Here is a 16,468-nt window from a genome sequence, read left to right on the forward strand (position 1 = left end):
TGTGATTCTGGGACTCCATCATGGTCACCTCTGCTGATGAGATCTGCACTCACCTGCAGATCACCACACTGGCCAAACAGGAAATGAGATTCAGAAGTTCGCAGGCCTTTTCCTGTCTACCTGGCCAGTGCATCTGAGTTGAGAGTGCTGTCCAGAGCGGTCACAATGGAGCACTCTGGGATAGCTCACGGAGGCCAATACCGTCGAATTGGGTCCACACTACCCCATATTTGACCCGGCAAGGTCGATTTCAGCGCTAATCCCCTCGTCGGGGGAAGAGTACAGAAATCGATTTTAACTGCCCTTTAAGTCGAAAATAACGCTTCATTGTGTGGACAGGTGCAGGGTTAAATCAATCTAACACTGCTAAATTCGACCTAAACTCGTAGTGTAGACCAGGGCTCAGTTCTGATGCCTAGCGTCTAAGCAGCTGCTGGTGTCCAGATGATGCAGTTGCTGGAAGAGTCCTGCTCAGCCCCTGCAGCTCTGGAATGAAGCATACTCAGCTGCTTTGTGGGAACAGCATATGCTCCGTCCAGTCAGCATGTAGGAGCTGTACTGTGGGGATGGATCATGCTTAGCACAGACAGAATCTTTGGAGAATAATGCTACCAGCATCTAACAAACCTCTATTGAGCGTATGCAAACACTGATTTTTCAGAGGCTTATGCTGTGGCTAAATTTGGATGGATTTTCATGCAAAAGGCACATCCTAAACACCAGAGTAATTCCACCCTTCTGCCCTCAAAGTCTCTGCTCCAAAGAATGGTCTTGAGAACACGGTTGTAAGAAATTTTTAACGTGGGCAAAACAACGTATTTATCTCTAACTGTTCTTAAGAATGGCTGAACTATTTTAGCAGAAACTTTCCAAAAATGTTTGCCTGAGTCAGGCAGCAAGCACAGAAAAATTAAGCCCAAATTGTTAAAGGTGTCAAGGGAATGAGGTGACTGAGAAGGAGAATATGATGGGTAGGAGACTGTGAGGGATAAGGGAAGGAAATATGGGTGCAAATGAACGTAGTGGAGTGGCAAGAGACTGCTTGAGTTGGAGCAGCTGTCTATCCTGTCTAGGGAGGAAGAGGGATAGTGGGGAATAGAATAGCAGCTCCCCTCTATCCAGGGGATAACACAAGGCAAGTCGAGTTTCCACCAAGCAGTGAGCAGCTTTTGTGTGTGTGTATTTAAAGTTGATTCATCTAAACAGCACAGCTGCTGCGTGGAGTTTATACTCTTGCTTACTCAGAAGGAGATTGTAACATCTCTTAATAATGAGGCCTTTGTAATTACAAAGAAAATATCTTTTTTATTAATTCATGGCAATGTTTCATGCAGATAAAAGTTAGAAAAACTTGTCTTTTTCTACAAAAGCCAAGAGAAAGGGGAAAACATCGAGGTTCAAATGTGGTTTGTGTAAATGGGTTGTTGTTTTCCATGAAGTTAATGAGACAGATGAGAAAGAACCATGAAACTTGGAAGTATGGGAATGAGTGCAGAACAGCTGTTCACGTTACTTGTCCTTATTTCTGTTTCTAGAGATGCTGGCCAAAATTTTCAAATATGGGAGCCTAAAGTTTTGAACCTAAATCCATATTTATGCATCTAAAGAAGTGATCTGATATCTGGAGGTATTGAGCATTGTCATCTCCAAAAGGAAGTTGATCAGCACTTCCCAAAACCAAGTCACTTCTTTAAATCCTTAAAGATTAATTTAGGAATCTAACTTTAGGAACTTAATTTTTAACTATTTTGGATGTTGTCTTCTCATAACGCCTTCCTTAGAAATGTTCTAGTTTTTATTTTTCTTATTACAATTTTTAGAGAACTCAAACCATATTGAAAGAAGCAATCTTTTTTTTTAAATTTGTTTTCCTATAGTTTGTGCTTATGATAGAGTGGTGTCTTTTGGTTTTTGTTATTTTGAGAATGTGGCAGGCGTAGATTTTATGCCTATGACTGATATCTTTTGACTTTGACACTTCCAGTTAGCATTTGAAGAGACTGGTGTGTTTTATTATCTGCAATTCCAGCAACAGGCAGCAATAAAACATACAGCAGAGTTTTTCATTCATCTGTTACCTGTCACTTGGGCCAGCTGTGTGCACATTTTTCTTTGCTTTCAACAGTGATTCAGCATCAGAACTGTTCATAATTTAAAGCTACGTGTTGAAATGTAGTGGTGGTACAATACTTAACATGATTTCATTTATATCTTTGCATTTAGTTACACAGTACTTGCCTTTGTAGCTGAGTCACCAAGGGTACGTCTACACTGCAATAAAAGACCCGTGGTTCAGCTGATTTGGGTTTGTGGGGCTTGGGCTGCAGGGCTAAAAATTGCTTTGTAGAGTTTCTGGTTTGGGCTGCAGACCCTGGGACCTGGCCCAAACATGTCCACAGCAATTTTACAGTCCCATAAGCCTGAATCAGCTGACCTGGACCAGCTGCAGGTCTTTAATTGCTGTGTAGACGTACCTCAGGAGGGCAGTTACAAATTAATGTAATTTTCACTAAATCAGATATGTAGTCTTCAAAATTATAAAGTGTGCACCAGTCTCTGATAGGTCATTCCTCTGATAGGGCATTCATTCCCACACCATAGAATTGCTGAAAAGACACTTGAATTGCACATCCTGTAGTGCAAAGTCGTTATTTTAATATTTCAGCTGATTTTCTTTCCAAGAAAATATGGCCTTATCATAAATACACTCACTGGAATCCTGACAAGCCATTCACATTTTCCTTTTTTCTAGGAGATTGATGTGTGTGTATCAAATTCTCAGCTGTACCAAATTCTCAGCTGGCATAACTCCACTAAAGTCATCGATGTTATGCCAGAAGAGAATTTGTTCCATCTATTTAATATGCCTTGTATTTTGGCTCTCTACCTTATTCATAAGAAAATGTTTTCCCTCTCCTGCCTCCTAACTCTCTACCATATTCACATTTTGTGGAACCAAATCAGTCTTCATTTGTTCTTGGGTCAGAATCCTTACTCCCCACTACCATGGAGTTCATCTTGCACTCTTAGGCCAGGTCTACCCTATGTATGACAGTCTGCCAGCATGCCTGTGTTGGTGAGGGGTATGAAGATGTGATCCCTGACAGACATAGCTATGCTGGCAAAAACCCTTAGTATAGTTATAAGGACTCAACTGAACTTATACCAGTATAGTTTATCTCATTTGGTGAGGGCTGGAATAAGTGCTTTGCTTGTATAGTAGAGTGGTATTCCTGTGCCAGGAAAGTGCTCCTAGTGTAAACGTGGCCTTAGTCACAGATGACAGGTGGCAGCAAGCTATTAGAAGTTATATAGTTTGGGCCCATTCCCCTGCTACGCGTCTTGCTGTATATGCAACTTCCAGCATTTCTTCTGCCTTGACAAAAGACCATAATGGAAATGAATGTTTATTCACATTATTCTATTCCCTGAAATCCGCCTTCACCCAGTCCCAAAAAAAATAAAATAAAAAGAAAGAAATCCTTAGTTTACCATAGTGGGGTCTTTCTCTCTTCACTGTGCCAGTCATCTTTTTCAGGACCTTCTCTCAGTAGAGGTGGGTTCCTTTCCAAGTATTGGAAGTAAGAATGAGACTGGCCCCTAACAACAGAATAGCACTTTGCAGCCGTTTCTTTATCCCACTCTGGGTTGCTCAGAAGTGGTTAACCTGAGAAATTGAATCTCTTTTGTGGGGTGCAGGGCTTTACTGAATTGATGTAATGATGCCTCCTTCCAAAATCAGATGACAGTGCTTGGACTGGCGATATCTGATGGGGGAAAGAGGATTGGAGATATTATCTAATTGCAGAGATAATTCATTCTATAATTACAAAGTGCAGACAAACATTTAAGTAAATAATACAGAGAGCCTGTACACGTTAATTGCTTAAAAAGAAAGTGCCTAAAAACAACAATGACAGGTGCCTCCTGTCTGCTCCTCCTTACTACCAATGAAAAGGAGACTTACGAGTCTTCCACTCTGGAAGCTGAGAGCCCAGACTGCTCCCAATATTTTATTGATGAAGGTTTTCCAAACCCACAAAAGCGTTTTAAAAAAAGACCCTTCACTAGTCAGATCCTGAGTATTAAGAAAGGATCTGGGTAAACTTCCTGTGCTGGAAGATGAAGAGAAGTTAGAGAAGGCACTACCGGTATGTCCTAGAGCATCACATAGTCTTATAGATAACCTGGGCCTAGGCAATGGGACATCTTGGTTAAGAACCAAGTCCTTGATTCAGTGTTCTGTGGGAAGCCAGTGTAGAGAGCAGCAAACATGTTTAATGTTCTGAGTAGCCTGTATTGCTGAAGAGACATGATGCAGCATTGTGTACCAGAAGGAGGGTCCTAAGAGCAGAAATCTTTGTGCCCAGGTGTATGGCATTGCTGTGATCCAACCCAGAAGTGACAAAGGCTTAAATAACCTAGGCCAGGTCGTCATCCACAAGGATGGGAAGGAGTCTTCTAGACAACTAGAGATGACAGAAAGCATTACTTGCAGATGTTGCTGTGTGAGGTAATCCTTGCTTCAGGATATATAATAGGATCATCTGCAAAGAAACTGACTGCAATGTGGAATAAGTGCAGTACTCCTTGTACGTCTTCCTTGAAATAAACCCGCAATACCTGTAGCTTCCAGCGTGCTCACCCAATGATTCTGAAGAAGTAAAAACACTTAAGGAAAAACTATGGTTACCATAAGTTTGTTAGCATTCAGACTGTAGAATATTAATGAAGAAGTCTTGGAAATATATTATGTACATATGCATATAAGAGTATAACACAAGTGTTTATTTTGGGCATAACAAAGAAAAAAATCCTGTTCCTTTATAGGAGTGCTGGGATCTGAAAATCTACTTTGTCTAAGGTTTTCAAAAATGATTCTGGAAGTAAAGCTCTTCAATTAATATTTAGATGCCTATCTATTGATTTAGGAGCCTGACATTAGGCACTTATTTTTAAAAAGGCTTTCCCAGTTTGATTTTTGGTGCTGTCATAACTAATTACTGCAGATCCCAGAGCTGACTGCAATGAGGGAATTTCATGTTTTATTTTTGGAGGACCACATTACAAATTAACTATACTGCCATCAAATAAGTCTTGTTTTGTTTGTGTCATCTTTAGTCAGCTAGTTCTTTTACCTTTACTCTTGTACCATCATGTCAGCAAGTCAGAACAATCACCAACCCTTCCATTCTGGTTTCCAGGTCCAGAATGAATTGGGGAAGCATTTAAGCTCACGCCAAAGGATGCTTGGAACGTTCATCCATGAATGCATTGATGATGCCATCTTGAACACCTCTTAAGGTTCTAGTGCACACAGAATACCGCTCTGACGCAGTCATCATTGTTTCAGTTAGACAGACGTGGAGAAGGGACACCCACACTTTTTCTTGGCACCCTGACATACCACTCTAGCACTGCTCTTCCTCAGCTCAAACCCAAGAAGAATTGCTGAACCACCTGTATGGTGATTTGGCCAGCAAAGTTCACCACACATGGAAAGGCAATGGGGGAGCTATGGGCTGGTGATATAAGGGAGAACACAGTGCAGCAATAATTTCCCCCTTCACCTGATTGGGTTCTCTTGCTCCTGGCAGTGTATGCTGGAGGTGATTGAAAAGCTAGATAAACCGCCAGATGGTTCCTCTGCCCCTGCTCCTGCACAGAGGAAAGAAGAGGAAGCCCATTTCCTCCAACTTTCATGGGGAAAGGAGAGCCATTCTTTCCCTTCCTGACAATCACACAGCTACCCTTTGGCCAGAGAATTGCAGAAGGGAAAGGATAGAAAGTGGGGGAAGAGGAAGAAAGAGAATCAGAGAGGAACTAAGGGAGAAATTAGAAGAGGAAAGGAGCAAAATGTTGATGAGAAGGAAAACAAAGGAAAGATTGAAGGGCAGAGAGAAGATGGATAGATGAAAGAGAAAAACTAATGAAGAGGAAAAGAGGCAAAAAAATGGTTTGAAGTGCAAGATGGAAGGTGAAAATGAGAAGGGAATTTTAAAAAAATGTACAAAATCAGAGAGTCAGAACAGATGCATCTGTAAGGCTAGTTCACTTTATTTATTCAAGTTTTTATATTTATTGTGTTTCACTAATGGAAAGAGGAGGGCGTATGTTCTAGGAGGAGAGAGAGAGAACCTTCTAGTCAATTGCAAGCCTATTGGTTATGAAATCAGGTGGCGGGCTTAGTGGGTTAACCATAAGGTCTATGAATTAAAGTAGATGTAATGACCAATTCACTATTGACTCTGCTCAAGCTAGTCTGGAGCTCACATGAGTCAGTTGTTCAAGTGCAGGAGACTGAAAATCCCTTCTTTCTACAAAGCATCTATCTCTGCCACCGTTATCTTTTAAATACTCTAGTTCCACATGCAACCTAAAAGAGCTAGGCACAACATTAGAGATGAAGGGCAGATCCCAGTACAAACATCAAGTATTCTAATTACACTGATTAACAGAAGCAGAGAGGTAAGAGCACTGTAAATCCACTGAGGTGATAAAGATTCTGGGATTTACTGCTTTTTTTAAAATTGCTGTCTGCATAGACTTCATCCAGAAGTGTCAAGAATGGATTTAACTAATGGAGTTCAAGTACTGGTTGAGCTCCTCCAGATTCTGGGCACTGAAGTAAAAACAATTCCCTTGAAATATTTCTAAAGATGGCAGCAAAGCTAGCACTCTAATGGCCAGAAGGTGCTATACTAGGCCAAGTACTGCTTCCTGCTTTTCTTCATCTGTGAGAAGAGAGGATGGTACCATTACTGGAAGAAGTTCCTAAAACACATCTTAATATCTTTTTTGAATTACATACATGAACCATCAGCCTGTGATGTTCATCTGCTGTACACTGAATCATTTGGACCTGAGCTTTACTTGAGGGCTCTGACTTGGTCAGAAGCCTGTCATGATATATGTAGAACAGGGGTCGGCAACCTTTCAGGAGTGGTGTGCTGAGTCTTCATTTATTCACTCTAATTTAAGGTTTTGAGTGCCAGTAATACATTTTAACATTTTAGAAGGTCTCTTTCTATAAGTCTATAATATATAACTAAACTATTGTTGTATGTAAAGTAAATAAGGTTTTTAAAATGTTTAAGAAGCTTCATTTAAAATTAAATTAAAATGCAGAGCTCCCTGGACCGGTGGCCAGGACCTGGGCAGTGTGAGTGCCACTGAAAATCAGCTCGTGTGCCGCCTTTGGCACAGGTGCCATAGGTTGCCTACCCGTGATGTAGAATGTCTTTGATCCTCTTCCTCTCGAATAGAGGAAACTAATTGTTGTTTAGTTCAGCAGGATTTTAAACACATGATGAGAACACTGCACCTACATAAACTCTAGTAAAGGAATGTAAAGTTGATGCAATTCAGAGTTTTTGTTGTTGAAACAAACTGAGCCCCCATTCTTATCAAAATCCTTGACAACCTAATCTAGAGAGTCTCCAAGAAGTCATCCAACTGTCCAAAGTGAGGAAAACAAGTGTAATATAGATAAGTCAGATGGTCTGGAAGCAAAAGACTACAGTGAGAGTACCCATACTCCACCCAGCTAGCTTCAGGGAATCCCATTCTGCATCATGGAGACACTAATTGGACCAGAGCAAGTGTTTTTCTTGTATTTGACTGCTGGAAATCTCCTAGACATTCCAAAAGTGCCCTAGTGGCACAGAAACTGGAAGTTTGTAAACAGCAAGGTCAGGTGATGTTTCCAGGGACTTATTTAAAAAAATGCAACACAGCAGCTCATAGCCTTCAAAAAGGTCATCGGTAGGTACCATTGAATCCACTATGGCAGATTTTGAGTAAATGAAATAACCTGAGTGTCACAGTTGCAGGGTTAGTCTGCTGCACATTTGACTCCTCTCTGGTCTCTCTAAGTGCACCCCAGCCTGGTGGTAGGCCTCTTCCCTTCACCTGTTGTGGGGTGGAATCCCATGGATTCTCCCACTCTCAGACCATGCCCAGGGCAACAGCACCCTCTATATCAACCATACACCCTCTGTATAAACCAGCAGGCCTGACTGGGTTTGATGCCTGGAAGTCTTCCTTCAACTCTTTACAATAAGGGTAAATCTCATCTATGCAGGAACTTCCTTGGGGTTTTGTTCTGAAACTATGGAATGAACTCCCCAAGGAACTAAGGATAATCACAGATCTCACCACCGCTCCAAGTGCAAGATGCACTTTGATCTTGGCTTCTCTAACATGACTACATATTAACATGTATATTAAAAACAAGCTAAAAATATGGAGCAAAATAAAAACAATAAAAACACCTCCAACCTTACTAAAACAAGACACACCACTGCAGACATTTCTTCTCTTATGGGGGGAGGGAGGGAGAGAACAAACATAGGACAATTGTTAATCACATCATTTAATGCACTACTGGAAAATGCTCAGATACTACAGTGATCAGCACTGAGAATAGAATAGTTATGGCCAACAAGAGTGTATCTGAAATCTGTGCAACTCACTTTCAGGGGTCTGCCTAGCTGGAATTTATTTTCATGAAATACGGTAACTGAGGTCTGATTTGGAAAAAAAAACTTATCTGAAGTTATGATGCTATTATTTATCTTACTCATTATGTACTGGTTTAAGAAAAGCAAAATGCATACTACTAAATGGGCAGAGAAATGTGGTTTGGAAATACCTGTAATCTGTTGCTTTGAAATGGGATACCTAATAAAATCAGCAAAAGCATCAGAAAAGTAGAAGACCTCTGTTCAATAAACATAATCTGAAACTGGTTTCTGTGCCATTTGAAATAAACCCTGCCTGTCACTACTTCTGACAGACATAAGTGATGATTGCTGTCTCATTGTAGAGCTGAGTATAGTAAGGTTTGAAAGAGGCAGAGGTGAGTAACTCTTTGAAAGGGCATTTCTTTAAATTTGAAGTTGTACTGGTTATTCATAAAGCCACAAAGGAATGAACAGATGCTTGTTTTATATTCTATGTCACTTGCTCTGAAATAGTTCATTATTTTCAACAGACATTTAGATCAGTATGAAGATCATTATGAGAGTATTGCAAGATGCATATTTTTAGTACCTCTCATCAGATTGGGTTGCCAACTTTCTAATCACACAAAACTAAACATCTCTGCCCCGTCCCTTGTCCGAGGCACCACCCCTGCTCACTCCATCCCCCCTCCCTCCGTCGCTCGCTGTGCCCCACCCTCACTTTCACTGGATTAGAGGGCTCTGGCTGGGGTATGCGCTCAAGGGTGGGGCGAGGGATGAGGGGTTTGGGTGAAGGAGGGGACTCAGGACTGGGGCAGATGGTTGGGCTCCCAGGAAGTGGCCGCCAGGTCCCTGCAGCCCCTAAGTGCATGGGTGACCAGAGAGGCTCCACACGCTGCCCTCCTGCCCACAGGTGCTGCCCCCGCAGTTCCCATTGGTCACAGTTCCTGGCCAATGGGAGCTGTGGAGCCAGTGGCAGGGGCAGTGCACGGAGCCTCCCTGGCTTCCCATGCGCATAGGGGCTACAAGGACCTGGCGCGTGCTTCTGGGAGCCGCATGGAGCTAGAGCAGGCAAGGAGCCTGCCTTAGCTCCGGGCCCCTGCTCTGTTGCTTACCCAACTTTTAACAGCCCGGTTGGCAGTGCCAACCAGAGCTGCCAGGGTTCCTTTTCGACCAGACATTCCGATTGAAAACCAGACACCTGGCAACCCTATCATCAGAGCAATTTAACCCCAGGAATAATTTGGAAATCCAAGAGTTCAGTGTCTGCCTCACCTGCTCAATTTGTAATACAGAATTTAGAATTCTTACTCTAAAAGCACTTTGAGACCTATATATCTCAACTCATTCATTATTGTTGTTTACATTTGTTTCTAAGGATCTTGACAAAAATGTGACTGCAGTGTCAATTGGGGTTTAAAAGGAAGGCATCTGTGCAGCATTTGTGCTTTAGAAAAACAGCAAAAGTGTCAGATCTTGTAGCATCTTAGTTTGGCTGTATTTCCATAGTCTGCATTACCTTGGCAAGGAGAAGCTTTGTAATTAGGAGAGCCAAGTAAGTTATTTTTCAGGAAATGACAGACACGTTCCTATGGGATTTACGAAGCATGTGTTTGAAAAAGATTGGTGAAAGTGAGTGGGGAAAAAAATCCTGAGTTCTGGCTCTTATATGCCAGCTACCTTTTTCATGCAGAAACAATGGTAGTTCCACAGGAGACTCCCTACAGTTTCCCGCTTAGTGAGAATTAATGTCTCTGGGATACCACAAGGAACATATATTGTTCTATCTCTTTCTCTCAAAGGCCATCTTTACAAAGATTGCCCCAGAGTCCTGTGTCTTTTGTACATAATCACTGCAGGTACCAGTCTGTTTTGTGGATGAGGAAATTGATATTGGAAAAGAGCATGATACAAAGAATATCCATAATTATTTTATTATACCGTTGGTGTACTTTACAAAACACTTTTTAGGCAGGTCCCTGCCTTAAAGAGATTACAGTTTAATTTGGCGTGAATACAAAATTATAGGTGGGTGTAGGAGTCTTGGATCAGTGACCTGAAGGTTAAATAAAAGAAATGGGTTTAAAGTTGAGATTTGAAGTAGAAGACACATTTGTGAATGTTTTAAATGCCAGACTATTTTAAAACATTCCCATCACAGAATTTCAGTCAAGGTAGCATTGTGATAATATGGATTTGTCAAGGGAATTTTTAAAGACAACAAAGCCTTCTTGTTGGATTTAGAGTTAATGATAAAAATTAATTTATTATATTGTTAGAAATAATAAGAATGTTCCTCCTGGTCAATGTCCATTGATTGCTTCATAGAATTGGGAGCGATTTGAATACATTTATTTTCCATCAATTAACAGAACAGTTTTCTGTGATATACCTCCTTGTGTTTTGATTCCGGACAAAGCAATGCCATAATAAAAATACCTAATACAAATAATAATAAGTATTTAACCCTCACCCCCCAAAATAATGCAGCACCTGTACCTGTGTGATTATTTATTTGTGTTACTGTTGTGCCTAGGAGCCCCAGTTATGGACCAGGACCCATTGTACTGGGTGCTGTACCTATGTGCAGCTAGGTATATGCTAGAGCAGCCATGCAACTGCTGTTATTTATACTTATGATTGGATCAGCCCCTGGTTTGCCCTAGGATCAGTGAAATGCAGTCTAGGGATAAAACCAACTCTGGTTCCACCTACACACGCTGGTCTTGCAATGAGCATAGCCCAACTGAACCTGAGAAAATGTGCCATTGTCTGAACATTAATGAAACACTAAACATGTGGAAATCCTATTAGTGCTTCATGGACCGTAGCTGCCATTTCAGTTGTTCTGGAATTTCTTCCATATGGCCGTGACACAGGTTTAAGGTTGAGCTGCTTGAGATCTGAATGCATTAGCTATTCCTCAGTCAAAAAGTCTGTCAGGCATGCTGAGACTTTTAAAGGGATGTAGTTATTTCTGTAAGTCATACATTAAATGGTATTGGTAAGCTCAGCCCTAATAGAAATATGACTTTTGTAAATTTCTCCTCAGTGCTTCTGGTTTTTGTATAACTCTCCTCATCTTGTACAAATTCTAAACCAGGATGCTACAAGTCTGTCCTTCTACTGAAAGGTTGTTTATACAAGTTTATAAAGTATTAAAATATATATGTTATACAATGCATATAAATGCATACAAACTAATCATACTTAAAAATATTGTGCAATTTAGATATGTGTATAATACTTGTCTATTTCCTCATCTTGGACAACTAAAATTTCTGTCTCAAACAGTGCATTTCCTTGCACCAAAACTAAACAGAATTTGTTATGAAATAGTAACATTGTTAACGACCTGCTAACCCCTCCAACCTGGCCATGTCTCTTCCTGTTGTGTGGAAAAGTAGGTGTCTCTGGTTCACTGGTACACAGTTAAGTGTGGTTTTGCATCAGGTTATTTCTGGTTCACTCGTATTGTAACAACCAATGATTAACAATCATTTTAGCTTTTTATTAAAGATACTGGAAAAGAAGGAAAAACAGTTAACACTTCATATTTCAAATGGTTTAAGCAGGGGTGGCCAACCTGAGCCTGAGAAGGAGCCAGAATTTACCAATGTACATTGCCAAAGAGCTACAGTACACCTCTACCCCGATATAACACTATCCTCGGGAGCCAAAAAATCTTACCGCATTATAGGTGAAACCACGTTATATTGAACTTACTTTGATCTGCTGGAGTTCACAGCCCTGCCCCCCCAGAGCACTGCTTTACCGCATTATATCCGAATTCATGTTATATCGGGTTGCGTTATATTGGGGTAGAGGTGTAATACATCAGCAGTCTCCCTCCCATCAGCTCTGCCCCCACTCCCAGTGCCTCCTGCCCACCAGCAGCCCCGCCAGTCAGTGCCTCCCCTTCCCTCCCTGCACTTCCTGATCAGCTGTTTTGTGGTGTGCAGGAGGCTTGGAGGGGGAGGAGCGAAGGTATAGCAGGCTCGGGGGGGGGAGGGGAGGAGTGGGGGCAGGGCCGGGGGCAGGGCCTGTGGCACGGACAGGGGTTGAGCAGTGAACACCCCCCAACACATTGGAAAGTTGGCACCTGTAGCTCCAGCCCCGGAGTTGGTACATGTACAAGGAGCCGCATATAAATGTGTAAAGAGCCGCATGTGGCTCTGGAGCCACAAGTTGGCCACCCCTGGGTTTAAGTAAGATTAAGAATATACTTTATTCCCTTTCCTTTAGCTATAGAATGTTTGTATAGGGAAAAACTCTTGTTGGGCAGTTGGTACTAACTGTCCTTTTGGGGGAAAAGAAAAGAAGTTAGTTGAGATGGCGGGCAGCTGTAGTTGCTGCTGTTTTCCTGTTGTAAAAGTCTGTCCCATTTCCTTGAAGATTAAACCAGACAAACGCACCCAAAATGTGACAGAAAAGAACATCAAAGATAGAAAATGGAGCTTCTGTCTCTGTTGCAATTAAAAGTCAGCACCATCACTGCTGGAGAAACATGGGTATAGTGTTTGGTCATACTGGCCTCTATGTTTGGTCATACTGGCCTCTGTGTTTACCTCTGGTAAACAATGTCATGCTGTTTAGGGCAGTGGTTCTCAACCAGAGGTCCGGGGCACCCTGAGGGCCTCAAGCAGGTTTCAGGGGGGCCTCCAAGCAAAGCCATCATTAGACTCGCAACCTTAGGGCTATTTTAGCTTGCAATATGGCTGCAAATGTCCCTCTGGGACAACTGAGAATTGTGGCAATGCAGTGAGCTGAGAGCCAGTGGAGACCCATTCTGACAGCTCTGTGTGTTTGAGAAACCCCATTTATGGCCACTTTATGCTGCACCAGCAGAGTGTAATGGGGCCAATGGGGAACCAAGAATTGGGCCACTATTCTATAAAAACTATAAAAGGGAAGTATCAGAGGGGTAGCCGTGTTAGTCTGGTTCTGTAGAAGCAGCAAAGAATCCTGTGGCACCTTATAGACTAACAGATGTTTTGCAGCATGAGCTTTCGTGGGTGAATACCCACTTCTTCGGATGCAAGCAGTGGCACTGCTTGCATCCGAAGAAGTGGGTATTCACCCACGAAAGCTCATGCTGCAAAACATCTGTTAGTCTATAAGGTGCCACAGGATTCTTTGCTGCTTCTATAAAAGGGAAGCGGTTGGTGTCTTACTAATTTGTAGCTTGTATTATTATTGCATATTTTAAATTAATTTTAAAAAGAGGTAGTTATGTAGATGTGTCCAACTTTGTTAGGACTTCCTACAATGAGTTCTTAAAACAGTATTTGATTTAATAGATTCCAGCTCTTCCACCCCAAAATTTTGATGATGAGTTGGAGTGTCATCTTTTTTGGCAGAGATGACAATTTCAGTTGGAGAAAGATATGCATCTCGTGCTCTGACTTCAGATCCAGAGCTGTTCATCCCACTCGTCATTTTGCACAGATTAAATTGTGTTGGACAATCTCTCCTGCATTAAGCTCTGTGCAAACAGCTTTGATAATGGTTGAGCAGGCTTTTGTTGTAGCACCAGAAAGAAAGGATACATTTTATTTTGTGGCAGAATTTATGGGTGGGTTGCCTTCTACCTGATGCATTTAATAAAGGACACAGTAACATCACTGTAAACCTACTGTACTTCTTGCCCTAGCCAAGGCTAAATGTGGATCATTCACTCTAAGTATAATTTCTGTCTGTTGTAATAGCAGCATCAGTTGTCTGACTCCATGATTAATTATTACATTTTTCATTCTCAGGGCATTTAGCTATATCTTACATATAAAAAGTGATATGTCTGTTCAGAGTTATCTGTTCAACAGAATGTGAACATTCTTACATAGAAAAGTAATTTCCTTGCACTGTTACAATTTTGTCCGTAATTCTTCCTTCTTTATTTTGGCACTTTCATCTAGGTGCACCAGTTTCCTCACATTGTTTTTCTGTCCGTGCCTGCAATTGCTCAGTTAAATTATTGTCAGACTTGTCTATATTCGTTAGGTATTTTGTGTCTGTTAGGAGATTCCACCCTTCCTTTATACACAGATTTCTCTCTCACACACACATACATTGCTACACCCTTGTGACATGAACCTCATCTCTGTGCTAAGATTGTGAGTAGTGATCTAGTAAATGATAATGAGATGAGATTGGAACTTCTGCAACCTCAGTGAAGTAATTTAACAATCAATACTCATAAGTACAATATGTTTTTCTATTCTTTCAGCTTAATTTCTGCTTTATAGGGTGCTTTGCTCAAACTTTATTTTACGTTTAAGCAAAATATTTAACTTGTAAAGCTTTGGGGATTGTTAAGACATTTATGGAAGCAGGTTGAAAACTTTTATATACTCCCACGTTTGACTGCTGTAACAATAACAGAATCACAAATTACTTTACATTTTTGCAACATAGGTGCTACAATGAGTAGGCTCAGAAATGCCAGTTATGGGGAAGGGAGAAAAGTAATTTCTGAATTTATTTCATTTTAATACATGACCAGATGCACTGTCTGTCTTTTAGACTTTTAGGTTACTGCATTAATGAAATCAGTGCACTTGAGCTGTAACATCCACTGTATATGTTCCCATTATTAACATTTAAGCTTGCATATTGTTCTAAGTAACAGATGATGTGAAGGCAGCAGATTTCATTGTAGTAGAAATGAGAGCAGCATCATGCACAGACACCGTTGAGGCAAATCTCTTATAGCCTCTATGAAAGCTACCAGCTACTCTATTCTGCAACTGATGGATGCTACCTCCTTGTTCCCAATAATTATATGCATAGTTATTAAAATGTTCCTGTTTCTTCCCTGGTGAGAAAATCTAAGCTTAAAAATGAAATACCAATTCAGGGGCCCTGGAACTATTTACATAGTTCATAACCTAGGGCTTGTCTACACTACAGGACTATTTCGAATCTACTTAAGTCGAATTTGTGGATTCGACCTTAATAAGTCGAATTTGTGTATCCATACTAAATACACAAATTCGAACTTCTGAGTCCACATTCACGGGGCCAGCTTCGACTTTGGAAGCGGTGCACTGTGGGAAGCTATCCCACAGTTCCCGCACTCCCGCTGCCCATTGAATTGGGATTTCCCCCAATGCATGCTGGGGAAAAATGTGTCGTCATTGAACCGTCAATCCCGCCCTCCCTCTCTTCCTTGAAAGCGCCGGCGGGAAATCTGTTCGCGCCCTTCTCTGGTCGGTTACAGCGCGGACGCCACAGCACTGCAAGCATGGAGCCCGCTGCGATCATCGCTGCACTTATGGCCGTTGTCAACTCCTCGCACGTTATCGTCCACCTCTTCCACAGTCAGATGCTGAGAAACCGGGCGAGGAGGCTCCGCAGCACGGTGAGGAGAGTGGCGCAGACCTCTCAGAAAGCAGGGTACGCCGGGCAGTGGAGATCATGGTGGCAATGGGTCAAGTTCATGGTGTGGAACAGCGATTCTGGGCCCGGAAACAAGCACAGACTGGTGGGACCGCATAGTGCTGCAGGTCTGGGATGACACAGAGTGGCTGCGAAACTTCAGGATGCGTAAGGACACTTTCCTTGAACTGTGTGACTTGCTGTCCCCTGCCCTGAAGCGCCAGGACACAAGGATGCGAGCAGCCCTGACTGTGCAGAAGCGAGTGGCCATAGCCCTCTGGAAACTTGCCATGCCAGACAGCTACCGGTCAGTAGCGAACCACTTTGGCGTGGGCAAATCTACCGTGGGGATTGCTGTCATTCAAGTAGCCCACGCAATCGTTGAGCAACTGCTCTCAAAGGTAGTGACTGTCGGAAATGTCCAGGTCATCATAGATGGCGTCGCCGCGATGGGATTCCCAAACTGCGGTGGGGCTATAGATGGGACTCACATCCCTATCCTGGCACCAGCCCACCAGGCCAGCGAGTACATTAACCGAAAGGGCTACTTTTCAAAGGTGCTGCAAGCTGTGGTGGACCATAGGGGCGTTTTACCAACATCAACGTCGGGTGGGCGGGCAAGGTTC

The 16,468-nt window shown here is 42.1% G+C and overlaps 1 protein-coding gene and 1 long non-coding RNA gene across 4 annotated transcripts in view; one reads left to right on the plus strand and one right to left on the minus strand.

Annotated features, from left to right (window-relative positions):
• Nucleotides 1-5,261, minus strand: part of LOC120408575 — a 36,628-nt gene extending 31,367 nt beyond the window's left edge. Inside the window, exons 1-2 of the long non-coding RNA XR_005600796.1 lie at nt 5,139-5,261; nt 3,493-3,767 (exon numbers count right to left, since the gene is read on the minus strand). This is a non-coding gene — a long non-coding RNA (uncharacterized LOC120408575). The remainder of the gene's footprint in view (nt 1-3,492; nt 3,768-5,138) is intronic.
• Nucleotides 1-16,468, plus strand: part of SNX24 (sorting nexin 24) — a 130,988-nt gene that overhangs the window by 48,567 nt on the left and 65,953 nt on the right. The gene's annotated exons all lie outside the window — the stretch shown is intronic.

Source organism: Mauremys reevesii, linkage group 6, assembly GCF_016161935.1.
Source record: "Mauremys reevesii isolate NIE-2019 linkage group 6, ASM1616193v1, whole genome shotgun sequence".
In the NCBI taxonomy this organism is placed as follows: domain Eukaryota; kingdom Metazoa; phylum Chordata; order Testudines; family Geoemydidae; genus Mauremys; species Mauremys reevesii.